At 39.2% G+C, this 22,605-nt stretch overlaps 1 protein-coding gene across 4 annotated transcripts in view; it reads left to right on the top strand.

Moving 5' to 3' along the window:
* FAM110B (family with sequence similarity 110 member B) overlaps positions 1-22,605 on the top strand; it is a 73,711-nt gene that overhangs the window by 20,518 nt on the left and 30,588 nt on the right. The window contains exon 2 of one of the 4 annotated variants that reach the window (XM_083451275.1): positions 7,770-7,934. The exons of 1 other annotated variant lie outside the window; for it this stretch is intronic. The gene's annotated coding sequence lies outside the window, so the exon portion shown is untranslated. Of the gene's footprint in view, positions 1-7,769; positions 7,935-19,093; positions 19,250-22,605 lie in introns of those variants that run through there. 2 more of the 4 variants (XM_083451274.1, XM_083451273.1) reach the window with 2 other exon arrangements.

Below are 22,605 nucleotides of genomic sequence, written 5' to 3'. Positions count from 1 at the left end.
TTTGTTTTTAAAAAAAACACCTTTGCTTGTTGCCTACATAACATATTTAGATGTATCTGAAATAACAGAATTCTTTTCCATGAACATCATTTTTGCTTGCATGAGTGTCCTTTAAATTATGCATTTCCCTGGGCATAAGCTGAATATCTTGAACGTCCTTAAAGTCACTAGCATATCAGAGGCATTACCATAAAACAAAAAATAAATACATTTTCTGTCATTCTGTTTATTCTAGCTTCTGATTTCACCACATCTTCCGCATAAAGGATGGAAAGCACTGGGATCAAAAGGGAAAATTAGTGCACCAAGAAACCTAAAATCTAACTTACTCATGAATATTGCATTGTGTGTCCTTCTCTAACCCACACAAAAAGAACTAATATCTCTGTCTTTTATCCAATTGCATATTTTTTGCAGTGCTGTAGAACATAGATGTGGGCAGGGAGGGAAATGAAGAAACCCCTTTGTTTAAAATATCATTTTAATTAGCAGCTAGTTGCAGCAAGCCTTTAAAAAGTTGAGAAAACTGTCTCCTTGCCTAGGACTGTGTTCTATTTAAAACATTTTTGGATGACTTCATAGATTTTGAAACTTTGGTTTCTACCCCCTCCCTCATTTGGCATACTGTTTGAATTCTCATATTGCATATATTTCTTTCCAGAGTTCTCAGTTGTATTTCTGTGTGTTTGTATGGTCATACATTGCTGTCTTAATTCAGTTCCATTTTGTTACATTTGAGGATTTTCGTGCAGTTTTGCACTATGTCTCGCCATGGTCTCAGATATCCATGGGAAGTCTACAAAGTGTCTTGGATATCCTTGCTTTTCCAAGCAATTCTTCTAGTGTTCTGCCCTCCCTCTGAAAGAGCAGTTGCACAAACTGATGCACATTTATAGTGGCAGGCGAGATGTATTTATCTTAGCTGGTTTGGGATGGGGATTTGCATTTGAATGTTCATCCCCACTGCAATCCTTCGTCCATTTTACTCTGTACCAAAGAGTTTTATTCGGTTAACGTTTACTCAGGGTAGACCCATTGAGATTAAGGTCTATGACTTATTTAGGCCTAGTAATTTCAATGGGTCTACTCTGAGTAAAGGTTAGTTGAATACCACCCAAGACTTTGCACATCCAACAGCCAACTCTTCCCTCTCAGACAAGAAAATAAATTGGATAGAACTGGTCATAAATTTCAGTCACCATCAGAACAACAAATATTTGCATTGGAAATAGAACATCACCAGTTACTTACCATGATAGTCCATTTATGGCTAGGGAATGAGAAATTAAAGGCTTTGGTGTTAGACGCCTCTCTAAAGACGTGTAAAATGTTATTAAATAGTTAATAATAATATTTTCATTAAAAGTAATCAGAGTGGTGAGTTTCACTGGAGCCTAGGTCTATAAGGGAACTTGTGTTCTTTATTTTCATTCACAGCTTCTGCTATGAATACCCCCCTTTCCTTTGCTTATGATGGAGCTCTTTCATTTGTACTGGTTAATAGTGTGCACCACATGAGCACTGTCTGTGTTCACACATCGCCCCTCTACTTTCTCAATTCTTCTCTTTGCCACATTTGTATAGTAGCACCAAACAGCTTCCTTGGAGTTTCTGTGGAAGAATGATGGGAAAACTTTCTCCATCTGCTGTTTCAAAACTTCTCGTATAAAATCTGTTTCCTATTAAGTGAAACTGTAGAAGACACAAGCTTTCCAAGAGGGCTGGATGTCAAATGCACTCTCATAAGTAAGAGGTACAAAAATACTAAACATAGAATAATGGCTACAAGGTGACTAAACATGTGATGTGTACTTCTTTTGTATACATGTCATTTCCTTCTGTTCTAATATTTCAAGGTTGTCAGAAGGCTACTGAAGGGTGATAGTGGTGAGCTGAAATGCCAAAGCAATTGGGCTGATATTCTTGTGTGCTGATATAACAACTTGTAGCTGATTAGTTTCAGCATAACATGGATAGGGATGTGCTTTCATTCAGTAATACAGTATGGGATGGTGGATCGACATATTTATTTGGCTGTATGTTTGTCCATGCGTAGTATATTGCTTTAAATGGGATGTGCATTGGAATGTGCATTCCCCCATTCATGTTCTGCAATTCGTCACTCTTAACTAAGTGAAACTAGAGCTTTCTCAGGGCAAAAGCCTTGCTACACCAAGCTGCCATGCAATGAAACTGAGCCTCATCAACATGAATGAACACATTCCTTCCTCTCCAAATGAGCCCTAAAATGGTGTTGAAGCAGCAGTAATTGAGGACTACAACTTGCAGCAAAAAATAAACTTTTCCAAGAGGGTTGTTTTTTTTCTTTCTGCATCTCTTGAAAGCCCACTTTGTCCCTTGGAAATGCTTGAGTGAACATTTTGACACAGAATTTCTTTTCAGCAGAAAGCTACAGAAAGGTGAACTCAAAAAGCTAGGTGCCCATCAGGATTTCTGTTGCATTAGGGGAATAATAGTGCTGAATAATGAAGGCAGAGGGCAAGGTACCAATAATTAAATCCCACTGTACTGCAGCCCATTTTCGTTTTGGGGTTTGTCACAACTTCTTGGCTTCCAGAATGAGGATATGGCAGTCAGCATGGAGAGACCATGGTGTTGTGGTTTCCACTTTGGGGGGGGAAGGGGGAAGGATTCTGCATCGGATATTCTAGGAGATACTCTGAGTATATATTTTGCTTGTTTTAGTGAGCATCTATTCAATCCTGCTCATATATTGCAGACACAAAAAATATTGTAGGCATGTAGAGTCATGGAAACTAAGAGATGTTGAATGACATAGGACTTTCACTTGTGCAACAGAACTTCACCACTTCCCCCATGTGTGCTCCTGAAATATGCTCTGGGTTTTCCCCTGACTCCCCAGATCAGATTTGAGGAGAGTGCAGGACACGCATACAGAGAGGAGAAGGGAAGTTGCACTACACAAGCAAAAATCATTGTGCTGGCAGGAACAGTTGGATATTGTCCAGGGTCTGCACCATACATAAACATAGATTTCTCATTAGTGTAAGTCTGGTTCATGTTCAGACATTTATTTGAAAGTGTGTAGGGAGAGGGGAGCAAGATTGTGTGTGCTGACTCCATACCTGCCCTACATGTATTCAGTGTGATATCAGAAAGATATTTGTATTGCACGCCTATGCAAACTCTCTGCCCTTAGGCTCTGTCTTTGCAATCAGATCTCGTAAATAAGTAGCAGTTGAATATTAAACGGTAAAAAGAAACAGTGGTACCTCGGTTGTCGAATGTAATCCATTCTGGAAGACAGTTCGACTTCCAAAACGTTTGACAACCGAGGCACAGAAGGGGGTCGGCAAAGTCAGTGGAGGAAAAAAAAGAAAACGCGGCAGAAGCCGTTCAACTTCTGAGGAACGTTTGAAAATGGAAGCAATTACTTCTGGGTTTTTGGCGTTTAGGTTCTAAAATGTTCGGCTTCTGAGATGCTCAAAAACCGAGGTACAGTGCCACCTTGGGTTAAGAATTAAATTCGTTCTGGAGGTCCGTTCTTAACCTGAAACTGTTCTTAATCTGAGGTAGCACTTTAGGCTAATGGGGCCTCCTGCTGCTGCCACGCCGCCGGAGCACAATTTCTGTTCTCATCCTGAAGCAAATTCTTAACCTGAGGTATTATTTCTGGGTTAGCAGAGTCTGTAATCTGAAGTGTCTGTAACCTGAAGCGTATGTAACCCGAAGTACCACTGTACTTGAAATAAACTGTACGAGTAATGACTCTTGTGTTGGTGTACATTAAAAGTTTGTATATAAGAAGTCATAAGGTATTTTAATTTTAAAATATTTCATATGCAGATAGGCTTATTGCAAGATGTATGTTTTGGTTAAATGATTATTTTTTAGCTGAATCCTTGCCTATGTATGATGATTTCAATGTTATTTGTCCTTTCTGTTAAAGTGATACACATTTTTGTTAATGCTGTGGGGCTTCTTAAAGTTTGACATAGCTTAGGGGCTCCTCAGGCCTTAGCCTGGCCCTCATTGTAGTCCAGCAATGTTTAGGGGCCCACAGGTTCCCCAGCACTATGCTGAAGAGGTCTATTAAGACACATAAACAGATGTTATACATTACACTTTATGTAGTATGGGTGACTTGAGTCACTGTCGAACATGTTGCATAGTTTGTTTTCTGCATTTTTCATTTCTGAATGTTATCATTGATTTTATGCAGGTGGCTTAATGTGGGAGTGGCAAAAGTGTTTGGTGTCTTAATGCCACTGTGGAACTTGTTTGATTCTATTTAGTTCCTTAAACAGAAATGCACTTCTCAGATTATATGGGGTACGATAACTTTTTTAGGTTTCCTGTTGCAACCTTATTTGGGCTTCAGTTATTCCTGTTAAGTGTGTGTGTGTGTGTGTGTGTGTGTGTGTGTGTTTAAAAATAGTGACTCAGCCTGCCTGTCTCCTTGAATTGAGAGTATGCTTTTTACAGACTGATTCTCTTTGTCATAATGTCCACTGGCAAAGATCTTCTGTTTCCAATTAGATGCAAGGCCAGGATCTCCCACACCTTTTCTGTTTTGTCAAATCACTTCTCTTGTTCCAAGAATAGAACTATCTTTCCTAGTTCAGTTGCAGAGCAGAAGGTGCTCTTTTGGAAGAGACTGTCATGCTTCAACTGAAGAGTTACAGAACCCTGTAGCTGTCTAGTCGGTTAAAATTGGCCTAATTCTTTCTCTTTCATTAGTATGTTAATTCTGTTTATAGTGTTAAAGTGCTATATCAGTAGCTTCTGTATGTTCCTGTTAAGTATCAAAATTGGCATTGCTTATCTTTAAGGCTGAGCAATGGATTAAAACATTGTTTCATAGATTTGAATACATGTAGTGGCTCTTCAGAGAATGTTAGTCAACCCAGCTTCATAAATTTGTCCCAAACTAACCTTGGCTTGTTTTGAGAACATAGTACTGTATACATTCACAGGCACTGGAATGTAATCAACAAGAGTAAAGAGAGGTCAGGCGATGTCAGATGAGCAAACTGTATCTAATATAAACAGAACTGATATCCTAAAGATTAGGGCAATAGGCTCAGGAGTTGTGGATTATTGAATTTCCAGACTGAAACATGGGGCAGATTAGCCTACTCAGAATAAATCGGAGTTTTTGTGTTAGAAGCTAAAAAGAAGAGACTGTTACATTTAATAGGCATGTAAAGAGGATCTTGCAGAGTTCTATGGTATCAATTTGATTTACCTCTGGCAGGACTCAAGGTGGCATACAGATAAAAATAAGAACTGCTAAAATTCAACCTAAAAGTATGGATTTACACATTCTTGCTGAAAAAATATGTATGTTTGTATGTGTGGAAGATCTTGCCCTGATAATCCCAGATAGAAAAGGCCCATGTAAATTCTGAGCCCAGGATTGCAGTTTACCTGGCATGGCCAAACAGGCTTTAGTCTGCCCTGTGCTGCATAGATTCCCAGGATAGTGACACACATAGTATGTTTGGGGAATGTTCGTTTGTGGTAGTATGTGGCTTACCCACACTTTCTTTTGGGGAGCAGTGAGCCTAATCTGCAACCCAAAGGGACACAAGGTGCCCTGGATGTGACAGATCTGGCAGTTCTCACATCACTGTACATAGTGCAGTACATTTTGTCATTTTGTTTGCTGAAGTTCTAAAATACCAGTATTGAGAATAACGCTAACCATCTTCAGCTTTAGACAGAGTTCAAAGTGGTTTGCGAACCACAGTTAACACTAACTCTTACGAGTTTAAACACATTTTCTGCAAATAACTTTTTTAATTTGTGTGTGTGTGTGTGTGTGTGTGTGTGTGTGTGTGTTTCATACAGGGATGGCACCAGGAAGGGACAGAACAGCACCCATGTGTTTATTTCACCCAGGGTCTTAACAGGAGATCAGAAAATGTTACATCTGCCTTGGTCCTCATAAGGAAGATCTCACTTTTTAGGTGTAGTAGTAGTAGTAGTAGTAGTAGTTGTGTGTTATTGATGAAGCATGCACTAGATTATCATTTGTCTTCAGTTTGAACTGCCAGGTCTTCAGAGGTTATATGGGAGTAAGAGGACAAGTGAATTACTCTGCTTACTTTCACTTGTACATTTATGTTGTACCTTTCCTCCAAGGAGCTCAGGGTGGCATATATAGTTCTTCCCCCTCCTCATTTAATCCCCACAACTATGTTGAGAGTAGATTAGGTTAAGAATAGGTTGGGTTAAGAGACCGTGACTGGTCCAAGGTGACCCAGTAAACTTTGTGGTTGAGTGGGGATTTGAACCCTTCTCTCCCAGGTTCTAGTCCAGCACTCTAACCACCATGGCACATTGACTCTTGAAATTACTTCACAAGGAGAATTCAAATTCTTCACTATAAACAACTCCATTTTCTGAGAATGACTTTGTTTAAAATTGGCATTTTAAAAGCTGTTTTTGGGCTACAGTCCCAATCATCCCTGACCACTGGTCCTGCTGGCTAGGGATGATGGAAGTTGTCGTCTAAAAACAGCTGGAGACGCAAGTTTGAGAAACTCTGATTTATGCCCTCTTACTGACAGTGGTCATCAACCAGAGTGGCCAAAGTAGTTTTGGTTCCATATCTGGGCCTGAAATCAGACTGAAATGGGTTTAGATAATCCACTTCTTCCAAGCATGCTTGCAGGTGGGCTGTGAGTACTGAAGTAAGGTGCTGCATGCTCTCTTTCAAGTGTGCAGAGAGGTTTCTAATGCCATTTATCTTTATGTAAGTGGTGAGATGCTGTTGCTTATTCTGTTTTAGCTGAACAGAATATGGCCTGTAAGCACTTATCATTGTAAATGTGACTTGGTTTTCTGACAGTCTGTAGAGGTGCAATCCTTAGGGCTAGAGCTGTTTATTTAAAAGAGAGCTTAGTTTTGACTGCAAATATTACCAAACCACAATTTTGAAAAAAGCTATTCTAGCTTGAAATTACTGTGGTTCATGTATCTTAGTAACTTCCCTCACGCAGCAGCTGCATTCTGCATTTTGTGGTAAAGGCACATATCCATCAATAGCTCCTTTCTCTTGGCACAAGGCTGTAGGAAGTTGTCAATAGCTTATTCAGCACTTGTTCCCTTGCTTGTGAAAAGAGATTCTGTAACACTTTAGTAGTTCTTGAGACAAACAACTTGATTGCATTTTTATCTAAATATTATGTGCTTGTATACAAGACTGTTGTTAATGCATCTGCTTTACACTTCCATTTAATCAGTTGGACTTAAAGGGATATAATACTGGGTAGGTTGTTCTTCCTATTGCATAGGTATCATTCTTCTGGGTTTTTATTTATTTATTTATTTCGCATTGTTGTCCCGTCTGCCCCCCTTCTTTTGAAACCCAGTTTGATAACCCAGTTACCCTGGTAAACTAGGTCTTTGTGTCTGATATTTGTATGGTATTATAAAAATGAATCAATATATGTTTATTCAGCCCACTTAAAAAAAAAAACCCTATTCACAGTGAGTTGTGAATTTTTAGAAACTAAATTAAATAATCAGCATCATTGTCCTTAGTCTTCCACTCAGGTAATATTTACTATTGAAAATCAGTCAAAAGAATTTCCTAACACCTCAAGTTGTACTCATTAATTTGTAGGGCGTTTAACATATATTTTCTTGTCAATGCAAGTTGTTTTGACAGCTACTTTGACAAGTGCTTGGATAAATGTTGTGCCTTTACAAAAATGTGGCTTCCGAGACTGTGGACCCACCAACCTGACTATCTTCCGCTGTTACGGTACTTGCTCTAGGCGCTGCAAAAAAAATCCTGAAAGTGCTTGTAGAGGAGTTTGGCCTTGGAGAGCTACTAACACCCCCCTCCCAAAAAAAAAATCAAATCTGAAACAACACCTTACATCAAGAAACTACCTGTGGTCCAGATGACCATAACAAAAATTCTGAAAACACACTAGCTGGTGAGATACTTTTTATACATTTATTCTGACAAAATGATTGGTAGAGTGCAGCATTCAGTTCTTCCCCTGGTATAGAATTTCTGTGTACCATCTCTTTGCTTGCTTCAGCTATCTTAATTTTTCATCCTAATATGGTATGGGTTTATTTACCTTGGAAGGACTTTCAAAATATGTGGAGAATCTTGGCTGATTAAACTGCATTCAGCTCATAGGACCAGTTAAAGGTGAAGGCTGGAAGGAACAGGACTGGTTTTGTGCGATTACTTTTCTGCTCCTCCTCCCAGACTTTAATACTTATATGGGGGGAGCGGAGTTCATCATTCCCTTGAACTAGTGGTTTTCATGTTGGGGTTTCCTGAAGCTTACTAATTGTCCCCAAGAACAGAAAGCTACTGCAAAAGTTGATTCTCGTTGCCTTAAAGTTTATTACAACCAAAGGCTTCAAGCTGGCTTTATAGTTCTCTGAAATACAGTTGTACCTCTGGTTACAAACTTAATTCATTCCAGAGGTCCGTTCTTAACCTGAAACCATTCTTAACATGAGGTACCATTTTAGCTAATGGGGACTCCCGCTGCCAGTGCACCACCAGTGCTATTTCAGTTCTCATCCTGAGGTAAAGTTCTTAAGCCAAGGTACTGCTTCCAGGTTAGCGGAGTCTGTAACCCGAAGTGTTTGTAACCCGAGGTGTTTGTAACCCGAGGTACCACTGTAGTGAAATAGGCAGTAAAAGCAACTGCTCCATGCATTTGTGTATCGTTTCTGCTTTCTCTTGAGGAAGTGGAAAACATGAATGGGAATCTGTCTACCTGTGTGCTTTCACGGCTTCTAATGCTCTACTCATCCTTCATCGTGGAGTCATTCACTCTGGTGGAACCTAACTGGGAGCTCTTGGTGGTAGAAGAGTCTCAAACAACTGTTCAGTTCATTCAGCTGTATATTGGTCCACTGACTGGCTTGGTCTACCAACAACATACAGAGAGGAAGTGCTTGTATCAAAGCCAATTTTGTAAAACTTTGGCTTGCAGCCTGACACATTTATTTGACTGGCACTAGGAACAATTGGAGTGACCCACAGTAACACAGTTCATCAAAGTTAAATGCAGGCTATTTTAAAAGGCTGTTGCCAACTTAGCACTTAGAAAATGAATAATTGAATAAATAAGTTTCACTCTTCTGAATGGAGCTCTTTCAAAAGAAGCGTCATCAATTAAAAATATCCTTTGAATAGCGAAAGGCAGCTTTGTGCTTAGCTGTTCTTAAAACTGTGGGGTGTTTATCATTCAGGCAGTAGGTAATCAGGACTAGATTTCTTATACTGAGAAATGCAAGTAATATTAGACACTTCTCTTGATCAAAAGAATAAGCAGCAGCTTTGGAAGTGTGCTGAAGCCCTTCATCATCTTTCCCCGTGTTCTTTAGTTTTTACCCTGCCAGCCGTCTTTAGAAGTTTGCATTGAGATTTTGTTGGTTTCTGCTAAACACTCTTGAATAGGGCACAAGAAAAGGTGTGAACCATCAAGAGATCGGTGGAGCTATTTTAATAACTGCATCACTGGAAGGGCATAGCAGAAACTATGTCCACAATGCATGATTACATTAAGTAAGTTTCCTCTGGCAGCAGGAAGCTGGAGGAATGTTACCTTGGATTCTCTTTTTAATTGTACTGATATCTAAATAGAGCCTAAAATAAAATAAGAATGGAACGATTTTGTCAAACTTGGTAGAAAATGGAAAGTACATTTTACTTATGAAAAATTAAAATTATTTAATATTCAACACAATTTACATCTCAACTCAGAAATTAATTCCATTGATTTCAGTGAACTAAACTCTTTAGTCAATGTACTTAAGATGAACTTTAGGCTGCTATGAAAGTAGAAAATTTAATGGCAGCTCAATGTGAGACAGGGCCTTTTCTGTAGCAGCATCCATGTTGTGGAATTCCCTCCTAGGAAGTGGTGAGACAAGCCATGTCCATGATTGTATTTAGGGAGGCAGTGAATATATACTTATTCTCTTTGGTTCTTAATACATGATTGAAGATTTAGCTTTATTTTTTGTTGATTAAGTAGCAAAAATTAAAACTAAATCTCAGTGCTAAAGGTAAAGGTACCCCTGACCATCAAGGTCCAGTCGTGACCGACTCTAGGGTTGCGCGCTCATCTCGCTCAAGAGGCCGGGAGCCAGCGCTTGTCCACAGACAGCTTCCGGGTCACGTGGCCAGCGTGACTAAGCGAACCAGTGCAGCACACGGAAAATGCCGTTTACCTTCCCGGTGGAGAGCGGTCCCTATTTATCTACTTGCACTGTGAGGTGCTTTCGAACTGCTTGGTTGACAGGAGCTGGGACCGAACAGCTGGAGCTCACCCCGTCGCAGGGATTTGAACCGCCGACCTTGTAATCGCCAATTCCTAGGCTCTGTGCTTTAACCCACAGCACCACCCACGTCCCATAAATCTCAGTGCTAGTCAACACATTTTGGAAGTTAGGTTTTGTTTTTCTAGATATATTGGTTTGCAGGGCTGAAAAACAATATAAATGGGGGCGGGGAATAGTAGGAGATACAGGATGGAGCACTTGTCTTGGACACGCTTCTTCTTTGCAGTACATTGGTGTGTTGCTTCTCCTTCCCCTAAAATGTGGGTGGAATGAAGGTACTAATAGGAAATATTTGAAATACTACCATTGCAATATGTTCAAGGAAAATGGAAGGTTCTCTTTAAAGTTGTCAAGGTGATGTTTGTCCTACTTTATTTCTCCTCACTGAAGCAAGTTTAACTGTTGCAGATTGTATGAATAATTGAACAAGGATACCTCACTCGTTACCCAAAGTAATATTCTGCTCACTTGCTGCTCAGAGCTGTGCTTCACTCTTTATTATGGCACAGAGCTTCTTAGATGTTTGTGATGTTTCATTCCCCAGTGTGAGTGCTGGCTTTTGCTTCAATTCCCTCCATGATTTAAATAAAACGTTCAGAAATCAACATTAGTATTGAAACAAACATCTGCCTGCCCCCCTCTCCTCCCCCCTCCAAAAAAAATCACAGACCTAGAAGAGATGTTTCCTCACAAGTCTGGATTTGCTGTCTTTACGGATATTAAACATGAGGGGTTTGCCACATAGTATTTTGTAAGGGGAGACTCCAAAAGAAATGAAAACAGAGCTCTGTGTATCTGTTTTGCTGTTTCTAGCGGAAGACATTTAATTTGCCTTCTAAAGCCAACCTCGAAAATGATGCAATTCAGCTGAAGTAGATTTATGGTGCCTTTTCCTCTGGAAATCAATACAGCTTGGAGGGGCTGTCATGGGAACTGGCTGACTGAGATGCAGCTGTGTTCAAATATAAACTTCTGTACCACAAACCCAAAGTAATGACTCTTGGTTTTTGCTTTTTAGTCAGCACTTTAGCTCTGAGACATTATGGGGTAAGCTTTAATTGACTGCTTTGTTTCCATTAGGAAGTTATTGAAACTTTGCTATAGCAAATTCAGCAAGTTGATGTGATGTTCTAAAAGCCATTGCTATTCTTACTTGCCCTTGTGTGTTTTGTGGTTTGTAAGGACCTGGAAATGTGTTGTGGGACAAGGTAGCATTTGTATACTGCAAGAGATGGAACCACTTCTCTCTCTAGTTTTATAAGCTTTGTAGTTGCTTGGCCTGTAAACAAGGGCTCAGATAAAGCAATTTCTTCATACTGATTGTAGGGATCAGCCTTCTTCATACTGAGTACATCAGGGACATGTTTGCTGATGTCACCAGCAAGTTCTATTTTATGCTGCTGGAAACTGGATTTTTCAAATAATATTTGTCGCAATACTGCGATCTTTCAATTATTAAAATATAATTGATAGTACCATTGCCTTCAGAAGCTCAGGGTGATGGTGATGATTTGGGAGAGGGAATTGTCTTCCCTGAGTTGCACTTGGCACCTTCATCATATGCTGAAGAAATACCTTTTTACTCTGACCTCTGACACTTGGAATGAGTCCTTTTAGGGCTTGTCCTATTTTTGTGACCATAATTTGTTTGAAACTATTTTTCTTTTGTTTCAAATTGATGTGACCCACCCTGGGACCTTAGGGTAAAGAACATATAATAAATCAAATATATTGTTATGGTTGCTATTATTAACAGCAACAACGGTGATGTTTACACCACAGATAAGATACAAATTCCATCTAGACTTAAAGGGATACCCAGCAGCAACCACCTTCTCTCCTCATTTCACAGATGCTCCAAAGCCAGTTATAGAAAGAGCCATCCATCAGCTCCAGCCAGTATGGGTTTGTTGGTATTTGGAGTTCAGCAACATCTGGAGAGCACCATGTTAGCTATCCCTGAGAAAACTGAAGAGCTGGAACAGAATTTGTACAGGCCTGGGAAAGCATTCATGACATAAGAGAGTGCATCAGCTTTAGTATACCAAGAAGTACAACAATAACCTGAAGCAAATCTTCTTTTGAAAACAATGTTTCTCACAACTTGGCAAGCCTGCTTTTTCCCTATTTGAATGGAATATAAAAGTATACCATGTCACGGCTAAAATGGCCGCTGTTTCTTTAATGCGAATAAAGCTGGGTCAGCATGACTCAGCAGCCTGCACCAAGTTGTATATATAGAGTGAGAAATGTTAGTTTGGTTGCTGGTGTTTGGGTTGGTTGGTTAGTTAGTTAGTTAGTTAGTTAGTTAGTTAGTGTTGGTGTGTATAGTTGTTCAGTCGCTTTTGCACAAAGACTTGTAAGAATAAAACTCTGCAAGGACTTTTCTTGTGGACTCTTTTATGTCAACAAGGGTCCGAGGACCAGGCTGAGGAGACAAAGGGAGGTCAGAACCCTTTCCTTCTTTTTTTGCTTTTTACAAACACTGACATACCATGTCATGGACTGCTGTTAAAATCAATATTCTGTTTTGATTTAAAACTTATAAAATGTTGGGTTGTAGCCAAAGGTTCTGTTCCTCCCAAAAGAAGGAGTCTTCCTCTCATGGAAGAATGGGGTCTTTGGATCCAGCCCATTAAAAGCTGGATTTGGGTACATAATAAACAAGGAACTGGCCACATCAAGTCATAATATTCTGTTTGGAACAACAAGCTGGATATAATTGCTTCAGAATCAGATCTCATAATTTAAAAGCTTAAAATCTGATTTAAGCATATGGTATTAAAGGAGAAAAAACTTTATAAAAATGAAATCTGAATTCAGTACCAACCACCATCTACATTTAGGGCCTGGTATTCTGTTGCTTTCTCGCTCTTCTTATAAAGAAAAACAACAATACAGTTTTAAAGTAGAGAAATGCCCAGCAGTTTGCTGGTTTTGGGGAGGAAGCAGCATCATGGGCAATTTTATGTAATGCTGAAAGATTTGCAGAATTTTTTTCTGATGTGAAAATAACAAGCTTAGTATTTGTGACCTAGATTACTATGTCTTTGTTGCAGTTATGAGTGAATGCACTTATGAGTGGGGTGTTTTTGTTTGTTTGTTTGTTTGTTTGTTTTGTTTTGTTTCGTTTTTAAAGCAGCTGATTGGCAAATGTAGCCACAGGCTGCAAAGGGTTCAGTCAAGAAATCAATGCTCTTTTTCCATCTGACTGCCTTGAAGACTATGTAAATTAAGTGTACTTAACCATAAAACCTATCTACATTGCTAGAGGTACAGTTGGCAGTTACAAACTACCACCAACACCATTTTGGGAAATGGATCGATTTATATATTTGAAAACAGTCATAGCTAGGGTTCCTTGGAATTTCTCATAGTGACTTTCTAATAAATATGTAACTTGAACTAATAAGGTTTTATTCCTTATGAAATAAATCAGAGGGCCAATTATCTTCCCATTTTGCATCTTTGTTAGGCTGGCATTCTAAAGTATGAGAGCAAATACCTTAACATGCATATGACCGTATTTATCATAAATTTAAATAGCAAGAAAAATGCTCCAGGTTTCAGCTACTTCGATTTCCAGATGATTGAAGACTTGACTGAAAGGCACATAAGGGCTGCTTTCCAGAATTATATGGAGTGCATTTCAATAATGATGGTGATGTTATTATTATGTGCATGAGTTTGAAAAGGACTAAATAGGTTGCATTGTTTAAATGGGCTAATTGGATTTAAGGGAAATAGGATGAACTGAGATGTTTACTGCTTATAATAAAATACTTAAACCAGTACATTTTGTTTGCTCAGTCCCAGTTTGTATTCAGGTAGCTCCAGATTGCTAGCCTGCTGCATGTTCCTCCAAATAGTTTCAGACAACTCACATATGTAAAGGTACCATGCTGTGATTGTACTGATTTGCAAGAATGGATGGAACATGTTTTAAACTATTGCAGGTAGCAGGATATGACTATCCTCCATATTGCCCAGGAACTTGTATGATAGTCTGGAACAGTTGCCACTGTGTGGTGAAATTCAGCATGCATATGAGCATAACATTGCCCCAAAAGTCTTTCATAGTCCAACACACTTTCAAAAAGGGAAACTTGTTAAACATGAAGAAAAAAGGTAAAATGAAGTCGAATTAAGGGTTTGGGTATGGAGAGATTAACTCAGTTGGTGGACTGCAGCTGGGAAATAAATCTGTCACATGCCTATTACTGTTAGCCACAACTACTGCGGCAGGGCAGGCTAGTTTTGTTCCATTGGCATAATCCCAGAGAGACCCAAAGGGAACCCTTGTCTGTGTAGCTCTACCAGGTTGTGTTTCTTTGTAGTGTGTGGCAAAAAAGACAAAACATGCAACTTTTTTCCTTTTATACACAAAAGATTCTACCAAGTGAATTCCATGGCCTTCTAACAAGTATATTGTAACAGTGTATATGAGTGTCTAATGAGAAAGGAAGGAGATTATTTGTGCTTTTGAAAATGGCATTCTGTTCCCTTGCCTTCACTACAGGCTTATGGGAGTGCTGCTCTTGCTTCTACTTCCTGGAAGCTTTCACCCTTCTGTTTATTGTGATGTAGGTGTGTCAGAACCAAAAGCTCATTCTGCACTAGGAATACTCATCCTAGCTTGACTTCCTATGGCATAGCAATCCAAATATTTGCCTGAGGTAGAAATTGCAAAAGTTGCTGAAGAGAGCGCTAACAAGATTCCAAAATGCCCTTGTGGCATATGTTTAGATATATTAGAAAGGGGTGCGGGGTGCTATTTAACATAAGGGATAAAATCCATAAGTAGTACTTCTCTCTTAATGCAAAGTAGCATTCTGAAATCCAGAAGAGCTTAATGCTTACTGTTCTAGTTGTGCAACACTGATATTCTAAATAAAGCAGGAGAGGCTGGTTCCTTGGGTAACTGGGGCACTTACTGAGGATGACCAACCTCTGTCATTTTCAGTCAGTCTGCAATCTTCCAAGCAATTGTGGGTGGCTCTGCATGTCATTGTCTCTGGCTCCGCCTGCTCCTTTCCTCCCTGCCTTCCACCCTAGCAGTCCCAATGAACAGCCGCCACCACAGCACATAATATAACTTCAGCAGTTAATCCCACTTGTTTATTTTTTGTTTGCAAGCAAGCCCTTAATATCTTGTCCACGTTTCTTATGCAGCTTCCTGCTTGCCTCAGAGATAGAAGGGGACTGCAAATGCTCTTCTCAGTTTTTTTTAGGAAGTGAAACTCTCTTAGGCTGCAATCCTATGGATGCTTAGTTGAGAGTCAGCTTTGCTGAACTTATTGGCCCTTACCTCTGAGTAAATCTTTGTAGGAACAGTCTGGGAATCTTAAATTCTGGAAGAGTAATTGTATTAATCTGTGCTAGAAAAAGCAACAAAAGCTTGCAGCACCTTAGTTTTAAGGTATTACAAGCCATTTTTTAGTCTAGAAAAATACAATAAGAGTTTTCATTAATTTATAGAATGGGGAATAAAATTATGAATGGAGACTAGATATGTTGGCAGTGTTTTCATCACTGGCATTTTCTCAAGGCAATTAAGATGCACATTTTTGCTCTCCTTTCATTTTAAACTTGTTAAAGTTTTCTGCAAAATGTGAACGTGGGCAGTGAGACATTCCATCTTTTTACATTCCAATTAAATTCCTAGGCATGCTCAGTTTGGGAGATTTGTTTATTGAATTTGAATGTTTGAGCAGCATGTAAGCCTTGCATGTTAAATTTTCTTCTTCTTCACCAGTTCAGTAAAATAATTTGCAGATATATCAATAACACTTTTTATCAACTAATTTAGATTAATGTTGGAAATGTTGACTTTAATTATGTTGGTTATTGCACAGGAATTGCAAGCTTAATTTATGCTGCCATGGTATGTCTGATGCAACAGAAAGATAAAGGTCATAATCCAATACAGAAGGAAAGTATCTCATAACTTGCATTATTAATAATAAGAAATCAGAAAAAAAATATGCAGTACAGTCCCACAGATGTCTTTTGACAAGTATACTCATTTGAGTTCAGTGGAATTTACTCCCACAGTAAGTGTCCATAGGTTGACATGAATTTAGCACACATAACATCTGGATGTTAAATTCATGGCTACAGTGGTACCTCGGGTTAAGTACTTAATTCGTTCAGGAGGTCTATTCTTAACCTGAAACTGTTCTTAACCTGAAGCACCACTTTAGCTAATGGGGCCTCCTGCTGCCGCCGTGCCACCAGAGCACAATTTCTGTTCTTATCCTGAAGCAAAGTTCTTAACCTGAAGCACTATTTCTGGGTTAGCAGAGTCGGTAACCTGAAGCGTATGTAACCTGAAGCGTATGTAACCCGAGGTACCACTGTACTTATTAAATAAATCTGGGCCATTATGCTAAATCTTCAGAGTGGGATAAAGGGCCTTTCCTCAATTCATATAATATGCAACGATGGATGTACATGTTGATGGCAGGATACTAGAGTTTGTCAAATAGTGGCTTGTCAGTGAACGACCGGTAATTTAACTTCACATTTATTGCCATATTCAAGGAATTCAGAAATGTTTTTGTGTAAAAACAAAAGTCCACAAAGGTCTGCTTTCACCCTAACAATTACTGGTGGTTTCCACTGATTATGTATACAAAAAGATTTGTTGGGAAGGGCTTGATTGTGTTTCATTTACAGAAGGAAGGACTAGCCTAAATAGCATAGATGCTCTATGCTAGCATCTTCATAATTTGAGAATCATTAGAGAATGTGGGTGTCAAATAAAATACAGTTATGGGCTGTTATGTACTGAAGTTCTCACCCTGGGCCAGCAGGGGGATACTGTAAATAGTTTTCACTCAGGTCCACGTCAGTTATTTTAGGCGGGAAACCCTGGGTTGTTGTTGCTACAATGTTGACAGCCGGCTGCCTATAAAAGCAGGCCGGCTGAGCTGTTTGCTATTCAGTTCTGTTCTAGCTTACAAAATAAAGAGCTGCTTTGGAGAAATCGCTGTGTCGTCTGCCATGTCTACCCACTATTCAACATGGACCTAACAAGTTCAATCTGGTTGTTGTTGGTTTTTTTAAGTGTGCTTAAGTACTACTGGAGTAAATTGGGACAGATACGGTTGATGTCTATGTTTCATTCAGAGAGTTTAAGCACATGGATTTTTAGCAAAGTTTAAAAATACTTCGCAATATGTAATATATAGCTGCGTAAACAGTTTAAAGTTTTTCTTCCTGGGTTGAATTAGTGTATTCATAATTCAGATGGTAATTTTCACTACCAACCAGATTGGGTCAAGAGAGGGAAAGAAAATGAGAACTGGGAGGCTAGCTTCAAGCCCTGCCTCTAGCATTGATTTGTTTTGCTGGCTTTCCCTTAATTGTAGGTCGTTGAAATAAGCATTATTATTTTGCCCTGCTTTAGCTATTTGACCACCCTAAATCAGGATTCTATAAATTTTATCTTGGCTAGTCATTATTTGTGCTCGCCATCATAGCTACTGCCCACTTTACTCTATAGGTTGCTTGGCGTATGCAATTACTGTAGAGGATGGGACAGATAATTCATGTCATTTCACATTGTTGTAATGGGGTGTGACTTGTCTTGTCATGCTCCCCAAATCAAGTAACCTAAACCCCAGCCACATACCTGCCTGCCAGGCTAACTACCCCACTCCTTTCTCACTACATGACACCACCTGAATGTAAGCGGTTAACAGGCCTGGTGTGGAGGAACAAGAGGAGCAGTGGCCCAGATCCACTGCCAACTTTCCTGGTTCTCCTGGCTGCTGAGACTTGATATTGTTGCACATCTTACACTTGTTCCTCTCAATATGCCATCAAGAAAACGATTAATGGGCATCCTCTGCCGATCCTAGTATCCTGTACGTACCTACTGCACACAAAATAAGGTTCTTTGCATGCAACAAAAAACTTGGAAGAGGACTGAGCTGCTCTGTTGTGCCCAACACAGAATGCTTCTTTTTTCCAGAGGTCCCTGCCAAGTGCAGATAATGCATGGAAAGGAATCTTTGTACTGGGTAGGGATGCTCACTGATAGAGAGGAACATTTGCTTCTTGGGAACTAGTGAGGGTATGTAGACCCCTGAATTGTTTTTGGAAACACAGATATAGAGTCACAATTCAGCAAAATACTCAAGCATATTCTTTACAAGTTTCAGCAGCTCCACTATAACTTTGCTTTGAGAAGCCATGTGCCAAACGTTTATATGCATCCTCATTACACTAGCACAATAAACCAGAATTGGAATTACTCATCCTTCTCTACTGCCAGTCTGTGATATGTCAAGGAAAATGATCGTATTTCATGCAAATGCAACGATTTTGCATATAAAATATGAAACACTATATTGTAGCATAACTTATGAAGGAAACTGGCTTTGAAATTGATGAATGCTGCTTCGTGGTTTCAGATCTCATGAGGGAGTATTGAAATAAGCTGAATGTGTGGATTTGATTTTTTGCATTTAAAGAAATAGCACATGTACACACACACTCATACACATACAATTAGACATTCCTAGAATACCTGCCTTTGGGTGGGGGGGTTATTTTCTTGATCATGTGCCGTTTTTCATAGTACTGTGCTAGCAAACTGCTATAATTAGATTAACAGCCTGCTAAACAGCAGTGACAGTATCCAAGTCTCAGAGAGCATGTGCTAGATTCTGCATGCGCCTTTCTCCGATTGGCTGCTGGCGTTTGCTGCTTGCCAATTTGATAGGTTTCCACAGTAATCTTTATGCTGCATTAGAGACATAGATACAGAGGTACAGTGTTCATGCAACGGTGGAGGAAGTCTGCCTCTTCTGTGTAGAATAAAAGAAAAGCCTACAGACGATAGAGGCATTGCTCTTTGTTATAAACCCATCAGCATTTAACAACTGCTGGCTGCAAGCAGAGGTCAGTGAAGGAGTTTCAGTTAATGGTAATTACTTTCAGGTCTTTATCTCCCCCCCATAAAACACATCCATGCATGAAATGAATACAGTTAATCATGTCATCTGTTTAATTTGATCTTGCTTTCATTAATATTGTGTGTACTCCAGCGAGATGGTCATCACATTATAAAACACATCATTATACTAAGAATTTAGCAGAGAAGTATAATGTGTACTGCATGAAGAAATAGCTCTCATATGAAATCTGGAGCGTGGCGTGTACCTTTTTTGTTATTCTAAGAGCAGTGTTGGTGTTTATTTGAAGGGGGGTGGCTGAATATTTGAATTAGAGCATATATGACTTTTGCCTTTCATGGAGACGGAGATATTTCTAAGTAATGATCAGATAACAAGGAATAATGTCAGGATGTATGCTTTAATGTGATCGGTGCAATAACTGCCTGCCGATTTATGCATAGGGAAAGGAATTCAGATTAATATGCTCCATTGTCTGTCTGTCACCTTACATTGTTTGGGTGAATTCTTTGTTTGATCCTTTGAATTTTTAAAGTAGCCTTTCGAAAACATCCACTATAGTGCAGTGAATCCATCTCTGCACACTCATTGTTCCCAAAGGCCAAACAGTGAGATCAAGCTTGTGTGTGTGTGTGTGTGTGTGTGTGTGTGTTTAAGGACCTTGCCCTGAATGTAGTGAAAGAGGTATATATTGCTGCAGTGATATATCTGACAAGCTTGGGTGGGTTTTTTGGTGGGGCGGGGGAGCTGTTCAGGGAAAAAACATTTCCGAAATTTGATTCATCTTGTATTGTCCTGTTTTTTCATTTGGGATTTGTGTGGTGACCGATCCAAACTTATTCAAAACTATGCTGATTGCGAAGGTTTATTAAAAGAGCAGCCAAAGAGAGCTCTATCTCGATGTAGTCTCAGAGTGCACTGTGACTTACAGTGTTCAAATCCCACTCAAATGCATGGGACCTTGCACATGATGACGATGGTTTCAGTGGGTTTCTGCAGGAGAGGTTCTTTGAGGATGTTCCCTTGGTTTGTTTTGACTGCTGATAGCCCATAAATGTGCATTAGGTCACCAGTTGTCCAGCTGGCACTTCGCCACCATGCGTCTGGGTAACAGGAGATTTGCCTCGAGTGAGCGCAAGCTATGGACTTTCACTACTTTGCTTTCACTTCTTATCTCTCCCACTAATCTCTGGCTCCCCCCCCCCCCCCGTGAAGTTTTGTACTGCATTGCAAAGCAAAACTAGGTAAGTCATAGCTATCGGTCTTTTGCCCATAAAAGCAGATTTTTTTTGTCATTTGTTGTCAGCTTTGTGCATTTTACATTTGGACACAGAGAGGATGGAAAGCAAACACAAGAAAGTAGTCATTCATTAAATATTTTACTGAGTTTAACCTTCAGCCTAGATTGTTTTAATATGGTGCATAATGTTGATAGTTTGTTTTGTTCTATTTGTAGAACAAGAGTTAAATTACTGGTTATGACTGACATCCCAAATTTGGTTCATCACACTTTTGAATCTGAGCCCAGCTATCAACCTCAACCTTCCTCTCCCAGCTTTAAAATATTAATAATACTCATCATATTATAGGATTAAATTGATAATATATGCAAAGAACTTTGAACATGAATGTGGGGGTGGAACTGTGGGTTTTTGTTTTTATTTAATTTACTTATCTATTACCTTAAAGAAACTTCAGTACCAGTGTTTTCTGAACTCTGTATTTCCCAGAAATTATAGAATAGCCTTTTTGCATAGCAACAGTTAAGTCTAGGACAATGATGAATAGAGAGAGTGGGTGTGCACATACAACCTGTGTGTTACTGTCTGCTAGCCCCTCTCTATAGTGCTATATTGCCAATTATAATTGTCCTGTGTTTTCTTTTTCAAAAGAGACCTACTGCCTCTTATAATTATCTGTGTGGGTGGAAAATAAAATGTTGCAGTCTTTTTATGGCATGGCACTTGATGCTGCCAGTGCCTTGCAGATGTTGACAGCAGCTCATGTGACAGTTCTAGACAGTTTTAATTCAAAATGAGAAGTACCTGTCTTTTCTGTGCCAGCAACTACCGGGATATAGGACAAGCTCTAGTTTTCTGAAAACATGGATGTAACTCCTTAATTTGTGGCAGGTTTTATATGCATCTCTTAATAACCATTTCATGCATGTGGTATCTTCCATACTGAAAGCTGTTTCTGACACAGTAACCCTGTCAGCCTTTCCCAACCTGGTGCCCTCCAGGAGATATTATTGGACTACACTTCCCATCGGTTTCAGCCAGTATGGGAAATGGTCATAAAATGATGGGCGATGTAATACAACAATATCTGGAAGACATCAGGTTGGCGAAAACCTGATCTAGTCCCTTATCAGTACTGTGCAAGCAAGATGACATGAAAGCTTGGTGGTTTCTAACAATGTTAAAGAATGGAAGGAAGAAGGTGTTCCTACAATACACCCTCATTTTGTTTTGATAATAGAATTGTAGAGTTTGAAGGTACCCTGAGGGTCATCTAATCCAACCCCTGCTATGCATTGTTCTCAACTAAATCTTACAGGACAGATGGCCATCCAACCTGTGCTTAAAAACCTACAAGGAGATTCCACCACCCTCCTGGAGAATCCATTCCACTGTCAAACAGCTCTTGTCAGAAAGTTCTTCCTGATGTTTATCTGACAAATACACGTTTCAGAGTTTTTCTGACCATCTTCCAAACATTTGTGCCTGATTTGTTTCCTAACAGCTTCCCCATAATTTATTTATTTTTAATGCAAGTGAGGAAAAGCAATGTCAAAGGCAGTCTAGTAATGCGTATGGTATCTGTCCTGCTTTTCATGTTAAGAGACCTTGTAAACATAAGAACGAATGTGATATTGCATCACGTTAAGATATTGCTGACAAATAAGCTGGTTTATATTATGTTTTCGCAAAGGTATACTTCCTTCTGAAACATAGTTCAGTAATTTGCACACAAATATTAGTTAAATTTTATTGTAAAACGAACTTGCTACTTACAGGTGAAACTCAAAAAATTAGAATATTGTGGAAAAGTTCATTTATTTCAGTAATTCAACTTAAAAGGTGAAACTAATATATGGGATAGACTCATGACATGCAAAGTGAGATATGTCAAGCCTTTATTTGTTATAATTGTGATGTTTATGGTGTACAGCTGATGAAAACCCCAAATTAACAATCTCAGAAAATTAGAATATTAAATGAAATCAGCAAAACAAGGACTGCAAATAGAGCAATATTGGACCTCTGAGACATATCTCGCTTTGCATGTCATGAGTCTATCTCATATATTAGTTTCACCTTTTAAGTTGAATTACTGAAATAAATGAACTTTTCCACAATATTCT

The sequence above is a fragment of the Podarcis tiliguerta genome, assembly GCF_965153285.1.
Source record: "Podarcis tiliguerta genome assembly, chromosome: 7".
Taxonomy (NCBI): domain Eukaryota; kingdom Metazoa; phylum Chordata; class Lepidosauria; order Squamata; family Lacertidae; genus Podarcis; species Podarcis tiliguerta.
Note: the sequence above shows the minus strand (reverse complement) of the source record. Positions and strands in the feature narration are given on the sequence as shown.